This window comes from Aquarana catesbeiana, linkage group LG07, assembly GCF_042186555.1.
Source record: "Aquarana catesbeiana isolate 2022-GZ linkage group LG07, ASM4218655v1, whole genome shotgun sequence".
NCBI classification, from domain to species: Eukaryota; Metazoa; Chordata; class Amphibia; order Anura; family Ranidae; genus Aquarana; species Aquarana catesbeiana.
In genome coordinates this window covers 276,568,770-276,587,126 of record NC_133330.1, presented here as the reverse complement: position 1 = coordinate 276,587,126, position 18,357 = coordinate 276,568,770, and the positions used below count along the sequence as shown (strand labels likewise).

The following is an 18,357-nucleotide window of genomic DNA, read 5'->3' as shown; positions in this document are numbered from 1 at the left end:
GGCACGACTTGCAGGTCGCCTCAGCGAGGCGACCTGCAAACGACTGCCGGGGCGACTTGCGAGACGACTTCTGCATAGAAGTCTATGCAAGTCGCCCCAAGTCGCCCCCAAAGTAATACAGGAACCTTTTTCTAAGTCGGAGCGACTTGCGTCGCTCCGATTAGAACGGTTCCATAGCACAGAACGGGAGGCGACTTGTCAGGCGACTAGGTCGCCTGACAAGTCGCCCCAGTGTGAACCGAGGCTAAATGTACAAAATATAACTGGGTACCTACCTTTTTTTATAAGTAAAGTTGATCCAGGGAAAATCTGATTGCCTCTCAGGGGATCAGGAAGGAATTTTTTCCCCTTCTGTAGCAAATTGGAGCATGCTTTGCTGGGCTTTTTCGCCTTCCTCTGGATCAGCTGTGGGTGAAGGATTATGTGTGGTGTGTGTTTGTTTTTTTTTTTTTTTTTTCAACCTGGCTAACTGATTACTGTGGTCAACAAAGACAGGGACACAGGAACTGGCAGGATCAACCAGGTATTTTGAAAGGTAGGAAGGGGAAAATGAGAGCACGAGTACTGTGCTTTACAGCAGGATCTTATACTTTATACTTATATATTTTTTTTTTTTTTTTTGGGTCACAAACACACTAAGTTTAAAAAACTTCAAGGTCATAGAAATACAATGTGGAAATGAATTTAGGAGTTTACATTTTGACCATAGATACTTTAATGATCAGATGCCCACTGCCCATATTATGTCACTTATGTTATTTTTACAAATCTGATTATGAGCAATGTTGGCACTTTATTTTATGCTCTTAACCCCTTCCCGACCGCCGCACGCCGATATACGTCGGCAGAATGGCACGGGTGGGCAAAAGGGCGTGCGGGTACGTCCCCTTTAAGATGCGGCATTGTGGGCGTGCGTGCTTCGTGACCACAGGTCCCGCCGACTCTATGTCCGCCGGGTGCCCGCGATTGTGTCATGGAGCGGAGGAACGGGGAGATGCCTTTGTAAACGAGGCATTTCCCCGTTCTGCCTATTGACATGACCGTTCACTGCTCCCTGTCATTGGGAGCAGTGATCGCTGTCATGTGAGTAGTAGCCCACCCCCCCCACAGTTAGAATCACTTCCTAGGACACACTTAACGCCTTGATCACCCCCTAATGTTACCCCCTTCCCTGCCGTGTCATTTGCACAGTAATCAGTGCATTTTTATAGCACTGATCGCTGTATAAATGACAATGGTCCCAAAATAGTGTAAAAAGTGTCCGATGTGTCAGCCATAATGTCAGTCACGATAAAAATCGCAGATTGCCGCCATTATTAATTAATGGGGGTTACTAATTAGGGGGGTTACAGTGGTGGGGCAGGTGAGCAGGGGGGTTACAGTGGTGGGGCAGGTGAGCAGGGGCTTATGGGGGGGGGGGGGGCAGGTGAGCAGGGGGTTGCAGTGGTGGGGCAGATGTGCGGGGGGTACAGTGATCCGAAGTGTGGAGTTGCAGGAATTGGGGCTGATCTGAGGCATGAGTGCAGGATGTTAATTTCTCACTTCTAAAGTAGTTTACAGCATTTACTTTTTAAAAAATCCTTTTATGATTGAGAGTGTGAAGTTGACATTTTTTTTGTTATAACATCGGCACACTCAATTTCTTTGAAAACATTTTGCACACTGTGCTCAAAAGGTTGCCTACCCCTGGCTTATATAAATACCTATCCTGGGGACTGTATATTGATACATAACATGTAAATATTGCCTTTGTTAGTACTTTGTTTCTGAACGCCTGTTACTAATGACACATTTGTACTAATCTACATGATGGTGTAGGTGCTGCCGTTGCAGCTAAGGGACACCGGCAGTGAAGCCTTCAGGGGGGTTGGGAAAAGAAGTCTTTTATTTAAGACCTAGTTGTATTTTTGGCTGGAACTCCGCTTTAATGATGGTGAGGCATGATTTAGGATCTGTGTTTACCTGCGCCACCACCAATGTGATCTCCAGAAACTATAAAAAACAAGTGTTTATGTAGTTTAACATATAATGGAATTGTCTTTGCTTAAAGTATATCTTTATTTTTCTTTTTGCCTTACATAGATTAGGGTATGGTTAAATCCTCTGTCAGGTTTTTTCTTCTCCACTGTGTTTCCTTGGGAGCTTTCTTTCAATTTCTATACAGCAACGCAGCAAGACGCAGCAAGACGTTATCGCCATTCCCATTGAAAGGTGTTTGTTGTTTTTTTTTTTTTCATCTTTTGTTGTGATAATGAGCACTAGTATAAAGCTACATTTGCATGGGCGACTAGCCCTGCTGCGAATGACAGCTACAAGAATTTTACTGCTGAAGTTGCCACCAGCAAAGTAGCTAGCTACGGCCGCTGAACTTTGTACACTTCAGTGACAGGTCGGCGGTGGCTGCAGCTGTATGCACAGCCAGCGATTTACCTGCAATGATCTCTAATGGATACACTTTGGCAGCGAAGTTTGTAAATTTTTTTTTTTTTTCCCCTTTTTTAAAGCGGAGTTCCGCCAATTTAAAAAAAAAAAAAAAAAAAGTCAGCAGCTACAAATACTGCAGCTGCTGACTTTTAAAATATGGACACTTGCCTGTCCAGGGCGCCCGCGATGTCGGCACCCGAAGCCGATCTGTCCCTCGGGTGCTGCCACCGCCATCTTTGGTAAGGGAATCAGGAAGTGAAGCCAGCTTACAGATGTTGTCAGAATACAATATCCCAGCAGGGAGCATTCCTTTTTTTTTTTTTTTTTTATCAGCCTACTGACTGACCAGGAAAAAAATAGTCCTCCTATGGGCAGCCTTGGTAAGAGCCTGTTGATACTCAAGGTCCATATAATCTTTTTAGTGTTAGTACCCTTTGCATTCTACCTGATGCAATATATTTATAAAGTTGATTGGATGTCTTCCACTTGACAGATACTGCGCCTTGGTTTCTTAGGATACCGACCCCACACAGCCTGTTCACTGAGGTGTGTGTGTGTGTGATGCTCATCACCTATTAGAAGTCTGTCAAACCTGTACTGTTTCTCAGAAGAGAAATGATGAAATTCTTTTATAAACACCTTACATCACTTGTCTTATGACTATGTAGACGTAGGATCTTAGGCGGCGTTCTAATGTCTTATTCACATTGCATGCATTTAATATTCTTCCCCTGGGAAAGCTAAAAGCTGCTAGTTTGAAATGTAAGTGTATCTCGTGATGGATACGGTTTATAAGAAGACACGGAGCTGGCACAGTGTCTGTATTGTTTGGCAGCCTTAGCTGTTGTGAGTGTCCCAAGCTGACAGTCAGCAGATGCAAGTACTTTCTTTACAGCGGTTTTGTGGAATTGAGCATTGAAGAAACCTCAAAAATCCAGTTTCTATCAGTTGTGAACATTTTCACTCTTCTATTTGTAATTGAAGCCAGTGTTTTTGCTTGTGTATTGCTCAATACTGGGAGATGTAGTTCAGCAACATTCACATAAGACTCTGTCAATGCCAGGTACTTGGGCTATGGTAAGATCACTGCAGTGCAGGAGCTAACAGGCACAGGATTCTTATTCATTTTTATGAGAAAACATACTACATTTTTCTCCAGAGGATTCATAAGTGGTGGCAATTGAGATTTCGCAATAAAACAGTCTAGTTAGTTAAACACAGTTTAACTAACGGTTAAAACAGTCTACATCAGAGGTAGGCAACCTTAAAGAGTGGAGATCTACCTGACCAACACGGGAGAAGTCAAAGATCGTCAGACAGTGTTGCCCAGTGTTCCCTCTTCACACCTGATTTAAACCTCTAATTGCCGTACTACCTTGTCACAATCGGGTGCATTGCATGCCAAAGGGGGTTCAGTTGCAGTGGTAAAAATTCATCTTAACTATACTTAACTTTACTGTTCTGGGCCCCTATAAGGCTGCTGCATCTGTGACTTTCCTGGGTTAGTGGCCCGTTGTCATAGACTTCTTTTATATCCCGCATTCAGGAGTTTTGGTGAACTTTTTCAGAAAGTGCACCAAACCCGCAGGATATATTGTTAGTCTATTGCTAAGCGCAGGAAAGCTGCATGTGCACTGCACCTCCGATGTGGGTAAACTGCAGTACATCACTGTGAAAGCAGCCCTATACTATTCTGTCCAGTGTATTGCTTCACACCGACCTGAAGATCTCCTCTTTGCTGCTGCTGGCACCACTCTGGAGAGCGATAGCTGGGGTATAAGGTGGAGTGCAGTTGGTATCACTCCGCATGGGACAGGAGCCAGCACTACACTGTAGTAGGAAGCTCTTGCTTTCTACAACAGCTCCAACTTTACAAGTAGTCCCTCTGCATTGCACTGTTTGATGCTCTGGGTTGGTGGGTCAGCAAGCCCAGAACGCGATCTACCAGTCACCTGGCCGCAATCTATTGGTAGATCGTGATTTACGGTTTGCTGACCCCCGGTCTACATGAATACCTTGTGTTCTGACTTGTGTCGTTCTCCTAAGGATAAAACCGATCTCTATGCAAATATAAGTGAATCAAAATCTTAGATGGTAGATTCTACTGATTTTGACATATACATTATATCATATTTTTAAAATCAAAGCATAGATTTACTATGTTGGGAACTTCTAGATATGTTAAGTTATGAATATAAAACGTGAATTGTGCCTAGGCAGTACCCTGAAAATTCAGTGTTTTTGTCTTCCATTTCCCCTGACAAATAGTAGTTGTACCTTGGTATGTGAGTATGCCTAGACACTCCTGTGCTTGTACCCCCATAGCTGAGGTGTGAAGCTAAGGCACTGCTGCCTCAGACTTCTAACATTAGGGATCTGGAGTGAGATTTGGGATGTCAGTACTGTAATGCTCACTGTTCTCCTCCATGCACGAAACTCTGACATGAAGAAGCAAAGTCCAGCTTTACCAAGGCCTACCAAAAAAATATAGAGACTGGGTTATTAGATCTCTGTGCAATGCAGGCAGATCATGGTTGGTGGGAGGGGCCAGCAGGGTACTGTATTTGGTCCGCTTTAAGTGCTAGTTCACACCAGACACAGTTCCATGTGCTTTTTTTTTTTCTGCACAAAATGCATGCACAGTGTTTTCCATGTATTCCAATGGCTCTAGTTCACACCATGCAGTCATTTTGCAATCAATTTCTCCACCGGAAACTGACTGCATGGTGTGAAATAGAGCCATTGGAATGAATACATGGAAAACACTGTGCATGCATTTTTAGTGCAGACAAAAAGCACACGGAACTGCATCTAGTGTGAACTGGTCCTAACTCCAGAAAAAGATAACCACACTTGGGTAATGAACATACTAGTAATAAAACATTTTTTCCAAAACGTCTTTCAGGACAGCACCCGAGAGATCATGGCTCCTACTCCAACAGGAAACACCTCATCAATTAAGTCTTTAAATCGGAGCCCTCCACGTTGCCTCGTCAGTTTTTTTGTGTTTCCTCCAGCTGGAGGAACACCTCTGGTGGGAGCCATGATCTCTCAGGTTTATCCTGGGAGACACAGGTTCTCACCTGTTAGGTCTTTTTTAGGCTAGGAGAGTGAGCCTCCCACTTGCCTCTCAGATGGATGGTCCCGTGGGCTCCCTCTCCCGTGCTCGGGGAGAGCCTGTACGTCTGGGGGTGCTGCCTCCAAATTTTTTGGCCAGACAGGCGGCCGTCCTCTGTTCCCTGTGGGCTGCATTGGAGGAACGAGCGGTGGCGGCCGCCATGTTTCTGGTGGCAGAAGAGCGCTTCAGCCACGTCCTGTAATGGGAGGAGGCAGCACTTCCGGGTCGACGCGCGCGTCATTTCCGGACGCAAAGTGCAGTGGGAGAGGGCAGGGTCAACTGGTGCCTTATTTCCGGTTCCAGGTCAGCGCAGCGGCGTTTTCGAATCTGGAACCGGTCGTTTCACCACTCGCCGCAGACAGCTATGGATAGCGATGCAGCGGATAAGGGGGCAAGCCAAGGCGCCAGCAAGGCTAAGGTAAGGGACTGTGTCCTCTATTACCCTGGGCCGTATTCTCCTGTGGGGGGGGGTTACTCACCCTCCCCCCTCCCCCCCCCCCCTCCATGGGAATGTATGTTGCAGTGGCTAGATTTAGTATATCTGCCCTACAACAGGGGATTAGGTGGTGGTGGCTTGCTGGGCACATGGAAAGTGAGATGTTATCTTCCTTAGTGCACCTGGGTGTCTTATTTGCGCTGGATTGCAGCCTTTTAAGCGTGGTTCCATGTCTCTTTTCTGTTTGTCCAGGCCAAAGGTTCTGCCCAACCAGTCAAGAAAAGGTGCCCTGTCTGCAAAGAGAAATTAAGTGATGCTTGGACCAAAACGCTTTGTGCAGAGTGCATTACAAATTTGGTCAGAGAGGAGACTCCATCCGTATGTGGCGACTTGGTTTCAACAATAAAGGATGAGCTCCGGGCCACCTTTCAAGCTTTTAGGTCAAACCTAAGAGAGGAACCAGGTCCCTCTAGGGATTCTTTGGTTCCGCAGCCATCTTCAGAACCCCAGGGCGGCTCTCAAATAATTTTTGGGGGTCCGATATCCCAGGACGCTTCCCAAGGGTCCGTTTCCCTCGCTCCAGATGATACAGATTCTGAGGAGGAGAAAAATGAATCAGATACCGCTTCTAAATACAAATTGTCACTAGAAGAGGTGGGAGGACTCCTGAAGGTAATCCATGCCACTTTGGGGATAGAAGAGGAAAAGAAGGAACTCTCCCTGCATGACCGCATGTATGCTGGTTTAGGAGATTCAAAAGGCCGTTCTTTTCCAGTCCATTCAGTTATCACTGATATGATTAAAAAAGAGTGGCTGGAACCTGACAAAAAGCCTTTCTTTTCCCGGGCTCACAAGAAAAGATTTCCATTTGAGGAAAATCCAGATTCTATATGGAATAAGGTTCCAAAATTGGACTCTGCCTTTTCTCAGGTTTCTAAGTCTACGGACCTCGCCTTTGAGGATATGGGCACTCTGAAGGAGCCTATGGATAAAAGGATGGACCTGCTTCTTAAAAGAACCTGGCAATCAGTGATGCACAATCTGAAACCAGCAATAGCGACAACCTGTGTTACAAGGAACTTAGATCACTGGGTTAACCAGTTGAAAGCCCATGTCATAGCAGATTCCTCAAAACAGGAGATTCTAGAATCTTTTTCAACCCTGTCTGCAGCAATATCATATATTGCGGATGCGTCTGCGGAATCTATCCGCATGTCAGCAAGGTCAGCAGCCTTAACTAATTCTGCCAGAAGGGCCTTATGGCTGAAGACGTGGCCAGGGGATGCTGCATCTAAAAATAGACTGTGTGGTATTCCGTTTGCAGGTGATCTGCTATTCGGTTCGGAGCTAGAGTCCATTCTTGACCGTACGGCAGATAAGAAAGTCATTTCCGGTTAAGAAAAAACAGGTGCAAACCCGTAAGCGTTTCTTTCGGCCCCAAAAAGGTCAGCAGGAAGGGAAAACACAGGGCAAGAGGAAGTCCTGGTCTTCTCAGAAGCCCAAAGGTAGGGGTGGAGTGCTCTTCAATCCTCCTGTGGCCTCTGCAAAACCACAATGACTCCTTCAAGGTCGGGGGAAGACTCCAGGAGTTTCTTCCTCAGTGGAGAGCCATTTCTTCAAATCAGTTCGTTGTAAATATGCTCTCCCAGGGGTATGTGATAGAATTCACGGAAGAACCTCCAAAAAGATTCCTGGTGACAAACGTCCCAAGGGATGCAGTCAAGGCTTTCGCCATGAAGTCCCTAATTCAGGAACTGAAAAATCAGAAAGTCATTGTTCCGGTCCCGGCAGGGGAGTTCTTCCAGGGGTTCTACTCGCATGTTTTTCTAGTTCAGAAACCTTCAGGAAAGTTCCGTCTTATCCTGAATCTCAAAATGCTGAACAAATCAGTAGAGTACAGAAGGTTTCGGATGGATTCAATATTTTCAGTAAGAAACCTCCTGTATCAAGGGTGCTATCTGGCATCAATAGATTTACAAGATGCCTACCTCCACATTCCTATTGCTGCCAGGTCACAGAAATATCTGAGGTTAGCACTAAAAGAAGGGAAGAAGGTGGTACATCTGCAATTCAGAGCACTCCCGTTTGGTCTGACATCATCCCCAAGGGTCTTCACGAAAATAATGGCCGAAGCTCTGGCGCCTCTGCGTCTAGAGGGGATCTCAGTTATTCCTTATCTGGGCGACCTGCTGTTTTTTGCCCAGACCAGAGAAGGTCTTCAAGAAAACTTGCTCAGAGCCCGTGTTCACCTAGAATCCATAGGGTGGATTTTAAACCTTCAAAAATCAAATCTGATTCCCTCACAGGAAGTGTTATTCCTGGGTTTCCGTATCAACTCTTTGGAACAAAAAAATTTTTCTTCCAGAGGAAAAACAGAAAAAGTTGGTACAAGTGGTGTCACTGCTACAGTCCAATCAATTTCTGTCCATCAGGAAGGTCATGTCAGCATTGGGAACCCTGACCTCTTCCATACCGGCCATCCAGTGGGCAAAGCTCCATTTCAGACCTCTGCAAAGTTTCCTGTTAAAAACCTGGAATCACCAGCAGGATTCACTAGATTCATTAGTGAAGATCCCTACTTCAGTAAAAAGAAGTCTGTGGTGGTGGAAGAACCAGACAAGGTATTCAGAGGGTTTGTTATGGTCCTTCCCAACTCAGGTGAGGTTGACAACTGATGCCAGTTCCTGGGGTTGGGGGGCTCATATGAGCGGCCGGTGGGCCCAGGGCTCGTGGGCCACAAAAGATGCACTGAGGTCCTCAAATTGGAGGGAACTAAAAGCTATAGAGATGGCCTTACTGACCTTTGCAAAAGAAGTCCAGGAGCAGCATACTCAGATCCTGTCAGAAACGCCACGGTGGTGGCTTACATAAACAGACAGGGGGGAACCAGAAGCAAAGTTCTGCAAAGCCTGGCAAAAGGCATTCTGAGTTGGGCAGAGCTCCATACTCTATCCTTATCCGCGGTCCATTTAAAAGGGACCCTAAACAGAGTAGCGGACTTCCTAAGCAGAAACCAGATTTTAGAAGCGGAGTGGCAATTGAATCCAGAAGTCTTCCATTTAATAGTGCAGAAATGGGGGCGCTCAAGAGTGGATCTCTTTGCCACCCAGGAAAACTCGCAAATGTCTCGCTTCTTCTCCCTGAACAGGAACGAGGCATCACTGGGAGTGGATGCTCTGGCGCACGATTGGAAATTTCACCTCTGTTACGCATTCCCCCCGTTTCAGCTTATCCCTCGGGTCATAGCAAAAATCAGGAAGGAGGATACAACAGTGATCCTCATCACTCCCTTCTGGCCAAAAAGGCCTTGGTTTTCATCCCTTCTTCAGATGCAACTAAAACCATACTGGCACCTTCTGTTAAGAAAAGACCTTCTGTTACAAGGTCCTCTGCTTCACCAGGAAGTAGCAAAACTAAAGCTCACGGCCTGGCTACTGAGGAACAGCTCTTGAAGAGAAAAGGTTTCTCGGATAGGTTGGTAGCTACCCTCCTATCCAGTAGAAAGAAGGTTACAAGAGCAATATATTCCAAAGTTTGGAAAATCTTCAACTCCTGGTGCACAGCATCTGACAGATCACCAAAACAAACTTCTTCTGTTCTTGAGTTCCTGCAAGAAGGGGCGGACAAGGGCCTAGCGGTCAGCACCCTCAAGGTTCAAGTTGCTGCGCTGGGGGTATTCGTGGAAAAATCCATTTCATCAGAACCCCTAGTAATAAGATTCTTCAAAGCTCTTACCCAGTCTAGACCAGTGGTAATCAAAAGCTGTCCAGCATGGGACTTATCGGTTGTTCTACAGGACCTGACCAAGGAACCTTTTGAACCCATTAATTTAGCCTCCCTGAAATTAATTACTTTGAAAACAGTTTTTTTAGTGGCTGTTACAACAGCTCGAAGAGTCAGTGAGCTGCAAGCCTTATCAATCAGGGAGCCTTTCTTTTCCATTTTTTCAGAACGAATTGTTCTGAAGACGGATCCTAATTTTTTGCCGAAGGTCGCTTCGATCCAGAATCGAACTCAGGAAATAATACTTCCTACCTTTTTGTTCTAATCCATCGGGTAAGAAGGAAGAAGAATTCCATACCCTGGATGTTAAAAGAGCAGTCTTGAGTTACTTGGAAAACACTAAAGACTTTAGATGTTCAGATGCTCTATTTGTTTTATTTTCCGGTAATAAAAAAGGAAGGCAAGCTTCTAGAAGAACCATTGCCAGATGGTTGAGAATGGCTATCTCAGAAGCCTATTCCCTTACAGATCAAGAGAGTCCAGTAAATGTCCGGGCTCATTCTACAAGAGCTTCGGCGGTGAGTTGGGCAGAAAAAGCTGGCGCCACCCCCGAACAAATCTGTAAGGCAGCTACTTGGACAAGTCTGACAATCTTTGCCCGTCATTATAGGTTAGACCTCATGACGGCTGGGGACCAGGCTTTTGGAAGGAAAGTCTTACAGGCTGTTGTCTCACCCTAAATGGAGTAAGTCTCGATTATCCTCTCGGGTGCTGTCCTGAAAGACGTTTTGGAAAATTGCAAGTTAGACTTATCGGTAACTTGTTTTCCAATAGGCTTTCAGGACAGCAGTAACCCGCCCTTTTTTATGCTAATGCTGTAATACTATGATATAACTGTCGCTTATGTGTTGCAGCTGGGGCTGGAGTTCTCTACAAACAACTGACGAGGCAACGTGGAGGGCTCCAATTTAAAGACTTAATTGATGAGGTGTTTCCTGTGGGAGGAGGAGCCATGATCTCTCGGGTGCTGTCCTGAAAGCCTATTGGAAAACAAGTTACCGGTAAGTCTAACTTGCAATTATTTCAGAGAAAGGAATCGATAAAAAGAACATTCTGAAGAATTGATATTCAAGTTATAAGGAAATCAACCGCGCTTAGGGTGAGGGTAGGAGAGAAAGGTTGCTGCCTCCCCTAATAAGGCTCCCCTAGGGGAACTTTAATGAAAAAAAGAAGCAAATAAATGGGGTGTGTGGCGCTACCTAATAGCCAAGGGCCCACAGGTGTGTATGGGGGGAGTGAGAGGACTGCACCATAGGTATAAAGGCCTCACCGGCGCACATCTCCTGAAACCCCAACCTAGGATAAAATGTCAATACCTCATGTATAGGTATTCCTGTGAGGTGTATATAGGTGTGATGATAGAAGACATACACCCTATAAAACGTGTAAGTGAACTGCAGTGCAGGTAAGCCCCTAATGTGGTAACTGCAAAGCATGATCCAAAAGTACCTAGTATCTGTATATGTGCAAGCTTGTAAACTAAATGTGTGGCATGTACATCCTAGCAACTACATACCACAAGTGCGTGACAGGTGATACACGCAGTGCAACAAATATAAGTGATAATCCTAGTAATATTGCATGCAGCTATCAAAATGGAAAATAAAATATAAACAATTGAAACAAATCCAGAAAAATGTATCAGAGGGTCACAGGTATGATAACCAAATTATGGGCATGTAGCACAGTCCGAAAGGGTTAAACCACACTTCAAAGGCATATATATGCCCGTATACATAAGGAATCAGTCCTCATATAGATGAGTAAATAACAGGTGTAAGTCTGGTAATGCTCAGGTATATAGCAGAAAACCTATAGGTGACTTGAGTGCTCGCAATGTCTTCAGGTGACTTTTGTGCTCCCCCTCAAGGGTCCCCACTCACCGGATCCAATCACCCCAACAGAGGCAATACGCATGTGGATATAATCAATGCGATCAGTTCACCATGGTATCTGCTGTGACTGTTCCCAAAGCATTCCTCTGACTCCAGGTAGATCGGGCGTGATCTTTATTAAACCCCTCAAGGGAGAAAAAAAAATAGACTCCCATAGTGTAGTAAAGTAGAAGTATGTTCATTTATTACAAAAACGGATAAAATCAGCAAAAAAACACATTCAAAAAGTCATATGGGTATGCAGCCAGCTTCTAGACAGCGGTGAGCAGGCTGCAACACAGAATCTAAAATGAACATAAAAATGAACCCGAGATGGGGACAGCAGCGGTCCGCTGCGCTCCAACTGCGTTCCACCAGCTCGAGTACCCGGAAGTGACGTAGCGTGCGTGGCGCCATCGTATGCGTTTCGTCATAGACATCAGCGACAGCCTGAGGACATCTATGACGAAACGCGTACAATGGCGCCATGCAATATTGGATGCAATATTACTAGGATTATCACTTATATTTGTTGCACTGTGTGTATTACCTGTCACGCACTTGTGGTATGTAGTTGCTAGGATGTACATGCCACTCATTTAGTTTACATGCTTGCACATATACAGATACTAGGTACTTTTGGATCGTGCTTTGCAGTTACCACATTAGGGGCTTACCTGCACTGCAGTTCACTTGCATGTTTTATAGGGTGTATGTCTTCTATCATCACACCTATATACACCTCACAGGAATACCTATACATGAGGTATTGACATTTTATCCTAGGTTGGGGTTTCAGGAGATGTGCGCCGGTGAGGCCTTTATACCTATGGTGCCGTTCTCTCACTCCCCCCGTACACACCTGTTGGCCCTTGGCTATTGGGTAGCGCCACACACCCCATTTATTTGCTTTTTTTTCATTCTGAAGAATTGAGCTACAAGTTACCAAAAGGAAGGGGTGTTCCAGTAAAGTGGGAAAGAACTGGGGCCAAAAGCTAAATTCTTTAAAATGTATGTTCAGACATATGTTCAGAATATTTTCTTATACCCTTTTCCTGAATAAGAAACGGCTTCTCATTTTATCTTGGACACCTGAGAATTGGTTTGTTAATATGGTGTTGGTCCCGAGCGTGTGCCACATGAATGTTACAAACCCTGTGTTGGAAATTGTACAATCTAAAAGCACTTATGGCTTACTTTTGTATTACTGTTTCAAAATGAATAAAGAGTATTGGGGAAAAGGGCTTTTATTACTCCATGTGAAATTATCACCAGGGTTATAACATTTTTCCAAGGGCAGCTGCTGGGAGTTTAGTTCCTATTAGGAGCACACTGAATTTGTGGAAGATCATTATGTACTTGCTGAGATTTTTTGAACGTGGGCATAGGTTGCATAGATTTTTTTTTTTTTTGCCCTGACAGGTTCATTTGAGCTCCTTAACTGGTAATTGCACGGTCATGCAAAGCTGTACCCAAACAAAACGTCTATCCTTCTTCTTTTTTTTTTTTTTTCACACAAATGGAGTTTTCTCTTGGTAATATTTGATCACCCCTGTGTTTTATTTTTTGCGATTTATAAATGAAAAAAGACAGAAAATTCTGAAGAAATGTTTTTACATTCTGCTATGAAGCATATCCAATAAAAAAAAATCATATTTCTTCATAAATTTTGGGCACAATGTATTCTGCTGCATGTCTTTGGTTAAAAAAATCCCAATAAAGGTATGTGTTTTATACTGTAATTTTTTTTTATACTACTAATGGCGGTGATCAGCAACTTATAGTGGGACTGTGAGTGCGGCAGGACAATATGACACTGACGCACACTTTGTGGGAACTGACATCTCCATTGACACTGATACAGTGATCACTGCTAAATATATGCACTGTCACTTTACTAATGTCACTGGCAGGGAAGGGGTTAAATCTAGGGCGATCATAGGGTTAACTGTGTGCCTAACAAATGGTTAATGTGTGTGCTGTTTTTAAGCAGCAATGTGCCGGTTTTTATACCCTGCCTTGCAGGGGAAAAAAAAAGGCACATCGCCACTGTCTCAGCGGGTGCTGGCCCTAAATCACTGGATGGGACCTGCTGATTGGCTTGTGCTGCAGCGAATGGTAGCTCAAGTTTCTGGGTGCACGCACGGACCCGGAAAAGAGCCACGTGATTGTGCCTGTATGAGCCGACTTGCCACAGTAAATGTACTGATGGGGGTTGGCAAGAGGTTAAACCACTGAAGGCCTCCAGAAAGGTGCCTGAGGTGTGTGTGTGTGCAGCCTTTCCATGCAGTTTAAAGATGGGTATAGGGTCTGCTCTTGACACTAAAGTCAAGTGTCAACATTTCCATAATAGATCACCCAGGGATTTGCATGTATGCAAATGTGGTGTATTGGTGTGGCGAGCCTCGCCTCTTAAAACTGTGGACTGGCTTTTGACCCTCACTTTTATTTTTTATTTATTGCAGGTATTTGGAAATGACTGGCAGGATCAACAGAGGTACGAAGTTTTTTTTTTTTTTTTCTCTTTCTATTTGTGCATATATATATATAGAGATATGTGTAAAAAAAAAAAAAAAAAAAAAAAAAAAAAAAATATATATATATATATATATATATATATATATATATATATATATATATATATATATATATATATATATATATATATATATATATATATAAATTTTTTTTTTCTTTGATCATAAGTTCTGTGGCTAGTCTGGAAATGTTTAAGTATTTATTTTTTCTTTTTCTACCCTTTTTTTTTAAGCTAGAAGTTGTTTTGATGGTAGGGGGTGATTTGGCTCTGTCTTTTCTGCAAAATGCTACTGAATCAATTAGTTTGTGTTATAAACCGGTGAGGGCTTTCAGCCAGGTGACTAAGCTTAGTGTGTGTCAGTGTAAAGTACGGCTCTGTGGTGCATATAGGAACGTTTCACTATTTACCCAACTGTGATTGAGAAAATCTTGTTGTGATGTGCCTGCCCATCATGCCAAGATTGGTCACTACATGAAAGTTTCTGCAGTGTTATATACAGGAGGTGTCAGTATATGGTTAAGTAGTTTTTCCAATATTCTGGCCAGATCGAAGGTACTGCATATCTTCTCTAGAAATTAGAGCACACTTTTCTCAGTGTGGGGTTATTGCCTTTTTAAAAGGGCTCTGTCATCAAAGTAAAATAGAAGGTAAAGCAGTTGTCCATAAAGAATCGTGTATATGGGAAGTTCTGATGCCCCTGAGCCCCCACTGCATTGTTGAGAAACTGCTCCTTGCAGTCTGCTGAGTAACCTGCTTCCAGGAGTGTCGCTTTTCTGGGTCCCCTGCAGTTCTCACTGGTTTCTCTTGATGACCTCTACATGATTGCTTTATCTGGGAGAGATGTGGAGGTCAGTAGTTATGTCAGCTTTTGTCTGAATGTGCACTTATTTTGTTCTGGGCTTACCAGGAATTTCAGCTGCTTTTTTTTTTTTTTTGTTATCAAAAAGTTTTGAGTGTTTCTCTGTCAATGATGAGTAATGTTGGAGCTGTGTTGTCTTTTGCTGTTGCAATCTGGTTACGTTTGCGTTAAAGCGATTCAAAAAAAGGTTGTAAGTTTTTTTTTTTTTTTTTATATTTGTTTCACAAACAGCTCTGTGTAAAGTTTTGCACAGAGCACCCCCAATCCTCCACTTTTTGGGTTCCCTGCCTGAAGTCCTGGGTCCTCCTAACCCACCCCCTGCCACATGCCCCCAATAGCAAGCCGAGCTGCACTCCTGTGAATGGACCTTGTCTAGTCTCACACACGGCGCATGCTTGGCCCCAACCCCATTCTCCTCATTGGCTTACTGGCTGTGATAAGAGCAGGAGCCAAGGGCTCCTGCTGCTGTGTGGGCCAATGAGAAGAGCGAGACCAGGGAGAGCCACTGCTCCCATGCTCATCGCTGGATCGAGATGGGGCTCAGGTAAGAATTAGGGGGTCTGAGGGGGGGGGGTTGCACCCACAAGGTTTTTTACCTTAATGCATAGGATGCATTAACCATTTAAGGACCGGATGATTTGCCTCATTAATGACCAGGCCATTTTTTGCGATATAGCACTGCATCATTTTAACTGACAATTGCAGTCGTACAACGCTGTACTCAAATTTGACGTCCTTTTTTCCCACAAATAGAGCTTTCTTTTGGTGGTTTTTGATTATTTATTTATCTCTGCGGTTTTTATTTTTTTCCCTATAAACAAAAAAGACCGACCATTTTGAAGAAAAAAAATATTTTTTGCTATAATATCCCAAGAAAAATGTAAACAAATGAATTTCTTCATCATTTTAGGCCAATATGTGCTCTTCTACATATTTTTGGTAAAAAAATGGCAATAAGCGTGTATTGATTGGTTTACAATTGGTTAACACTAGGATGATCAAGGGGTTAAGTGTTCCCTGGGGATGTGTTTCTAACTGTGGGGGCAGTGTAGTGACAGGGAATAGAGAGAGATCGCTGTTCCTGATTACTAGGAACAGCAGATCTCCCATTGACAGATCTGTGTGTGTGTGTGTGTGTGTGTCTTTCTCTCTCTCTCTCGGTGGACATCGCGGCCACGTGCATCGGCTCTGACGTTAACCCCTAAAGCACCCGCCATACAGTTACGTCAATTTGTGCAGGGGGTGCCAACCTGCTGCCGCATTAACAGCGGCTGGTCGGCAAGTAGTTAAAATAAAGAACCTTCTGGCTTTAGTGGTTCCACTTCAAGGATGTGTTCATGCTTCTGGTTGTCAGAGGCGCATGGTATTGTCTTTCATAACAAAACTTTGCTTCTGTTTGTCGGTTCTATCAAGAGCTCTGAGCTACGTCCATTAAATTTGCTGGAACCCACAAAACTAACAGTGCTGACTAACTCCCATTTATTTGGTGGTAAAATGTAGATTGCCACATCCGATTTCTCAAAGGAGATGCAATCTTTTGTACTTCTCCTCTGTTACTTTTTGTTAGCGTGTTCAACTGTTCATAAAACAATACAATTTCAAGGTATGGTTTTATTCCTGTGGATATTTTCATGTGCTTGGCAGACAGTAGGCTGATCGTGTGTGTGTATATGAAATATCCACATGGAAATATTAAATGGTATACAAGTACATGTGTGAAAGACCCCATTCACAGTAACTGCATTTTTCTGCACTGGATCCAAAGCTAGCCACCACAAGGGCAAATGGAAGCAATTGTTTTCTATGCACTGTTCCAATACTCCTATATTACTGTTCAGGCTAATGGGTGATCCAGGCACCCTATCCCCAAAATCCAGCATAAAAAAAACCTAAGTAAGGGTCCTTTCACACTGGGGCGGTTTGCAGGCGCTGTTGCGCTAATAGCGCCTGCAAACCGACCCGACAGTGCCGCTGCTTTAATTCGGTGCGCTGGCAGGACAGGGAAAAAAGTCCTGCCAGCAGCATCTTCTGAGCGGTGAAGGAGCGGAATGTATAACGTTCCTCCTCATTGAAATCAATGAGAAGGCGCGGCTATACCGCCGGCAAAGCGCCTCTGCAGAGGCGCTTTGCGGTGGTTTTAACCCCTTCTCGCCCGCTAGCAGGGGGGTAAAACCGCCCCGCTAGCGGCCCAATACCGACGGTAAAGCGCCGCTTACAATAGCGCCACTTTACCGCCGACAATGCCCCCGCCCCAGTGTGAAAGGGGCCTTAAGCTGGCCAAAGATGGATATTATTTTGAATGGAAATTCTTAGGAAAAGAAAAAAGTTTGTTTAATTTTTTTTGACTCAGTGGGTCAAATCGACCATTTTCTGCTGCAGTGGCGAAAAAAATTTGAAGGAGCAAAATGAGAAAATTTTTCTCAAATTTATAACGGTGTATGTGGTTTTGGTTTGGTATAATCAATTCATTCAAAAATCATGTTAAAAACAAATGAAATCTTTTTAACGACATCAGAATGTTCTGCGAATTTTCAGATGACTTTTCCTAAGAATTCTCATTCAAATCCATGGTTTTTATTGTGTTGGATTTTGAGGTATGGTACCTGGATCACCTGATAGTGTGAACAGTAATATTTGAATAGCACATAGAAAACAGTTGTTCTCTACATGCCCTTGTAGTGACTGTTTGTTTTTTTTTTTTTTTTTTTTTTTTTTTTGTTTTCTCCATGGGCTGTGTGCCATTGGGGAGATTTCACTTTACTTCACTTCCTGTCCCATAGCCAGAAGAGAAAGTGAAAGGAACCCCCCCCCCCAAAAAAAAAAAGGGATGTCCTGGTTGTAATCGTAACTAGTGTCCCCATTGTAAGATTCCCCCCTATTCCTGTACTGGTGACAACTCAAAATTGGATTTTCTTTCACTTTTGATGAACAGGACAAATAGAGAATTTTAATATTCCTAATGGGGACACAGACGTCAATAAAAACCTGCCAGGTGTTCTTACCCTGCTTCACTCTATTAAAAACTTGCCTTTAGTTATACTTTAAAGCAGATCTACACTACATTTGAGCACTACAAACCCAAAACACTAATTCATTTTTAATAATAAAAGCAAACCCATCCATCCATATCTCCATGCGCTATTTTGTAGAGAAATCACTTTGAAAAACACCCCCTAGCATTTCTGGCTGTGGCCATCTTGAGTAAGGGCAAATGATTCATGTAGCATTACTTCCTGGAATTCATCTGCCCTTAGTTCAGGCATGCAGGCAGGAGCTGAGAGAACCCTCCTCTCCTCCTGAAGACTCCTGGGATGTATGACCACA

At 43.8% G+C, this 18,357-nt stretch overlaps 1 protein-coding gene across 6 annotated transcripts in view; it reads left to right on the top strand.

Moving 5' to 3' along the window:
• Nucleotides 1-18,357, top strand: part of RALGPS2 (Ral GEF with PH domain and SH3 binding motif 2) — a 397,229-nt gene that overhangs the window by 29,702 nt on the left and 349,170 nt on the right. For 5 of the 6 annotated variants that reach the window (XR_012235342.1, XM_073593379.1, XM_073593383.1 and 2 more), the window contains exon 2: nt 14,101-14,132. The exons of the other annotated variant lie outside the window; for it this stretch is intronic. The gene's annotated coding sequence lies outside the window, so the exon portion shown is untranslated. The remainder of the gene's footprint in view (nt 1-14,100; nt 14,133-18,357) is intronic. 6 annotated transcript variants of the gene reach the window in all.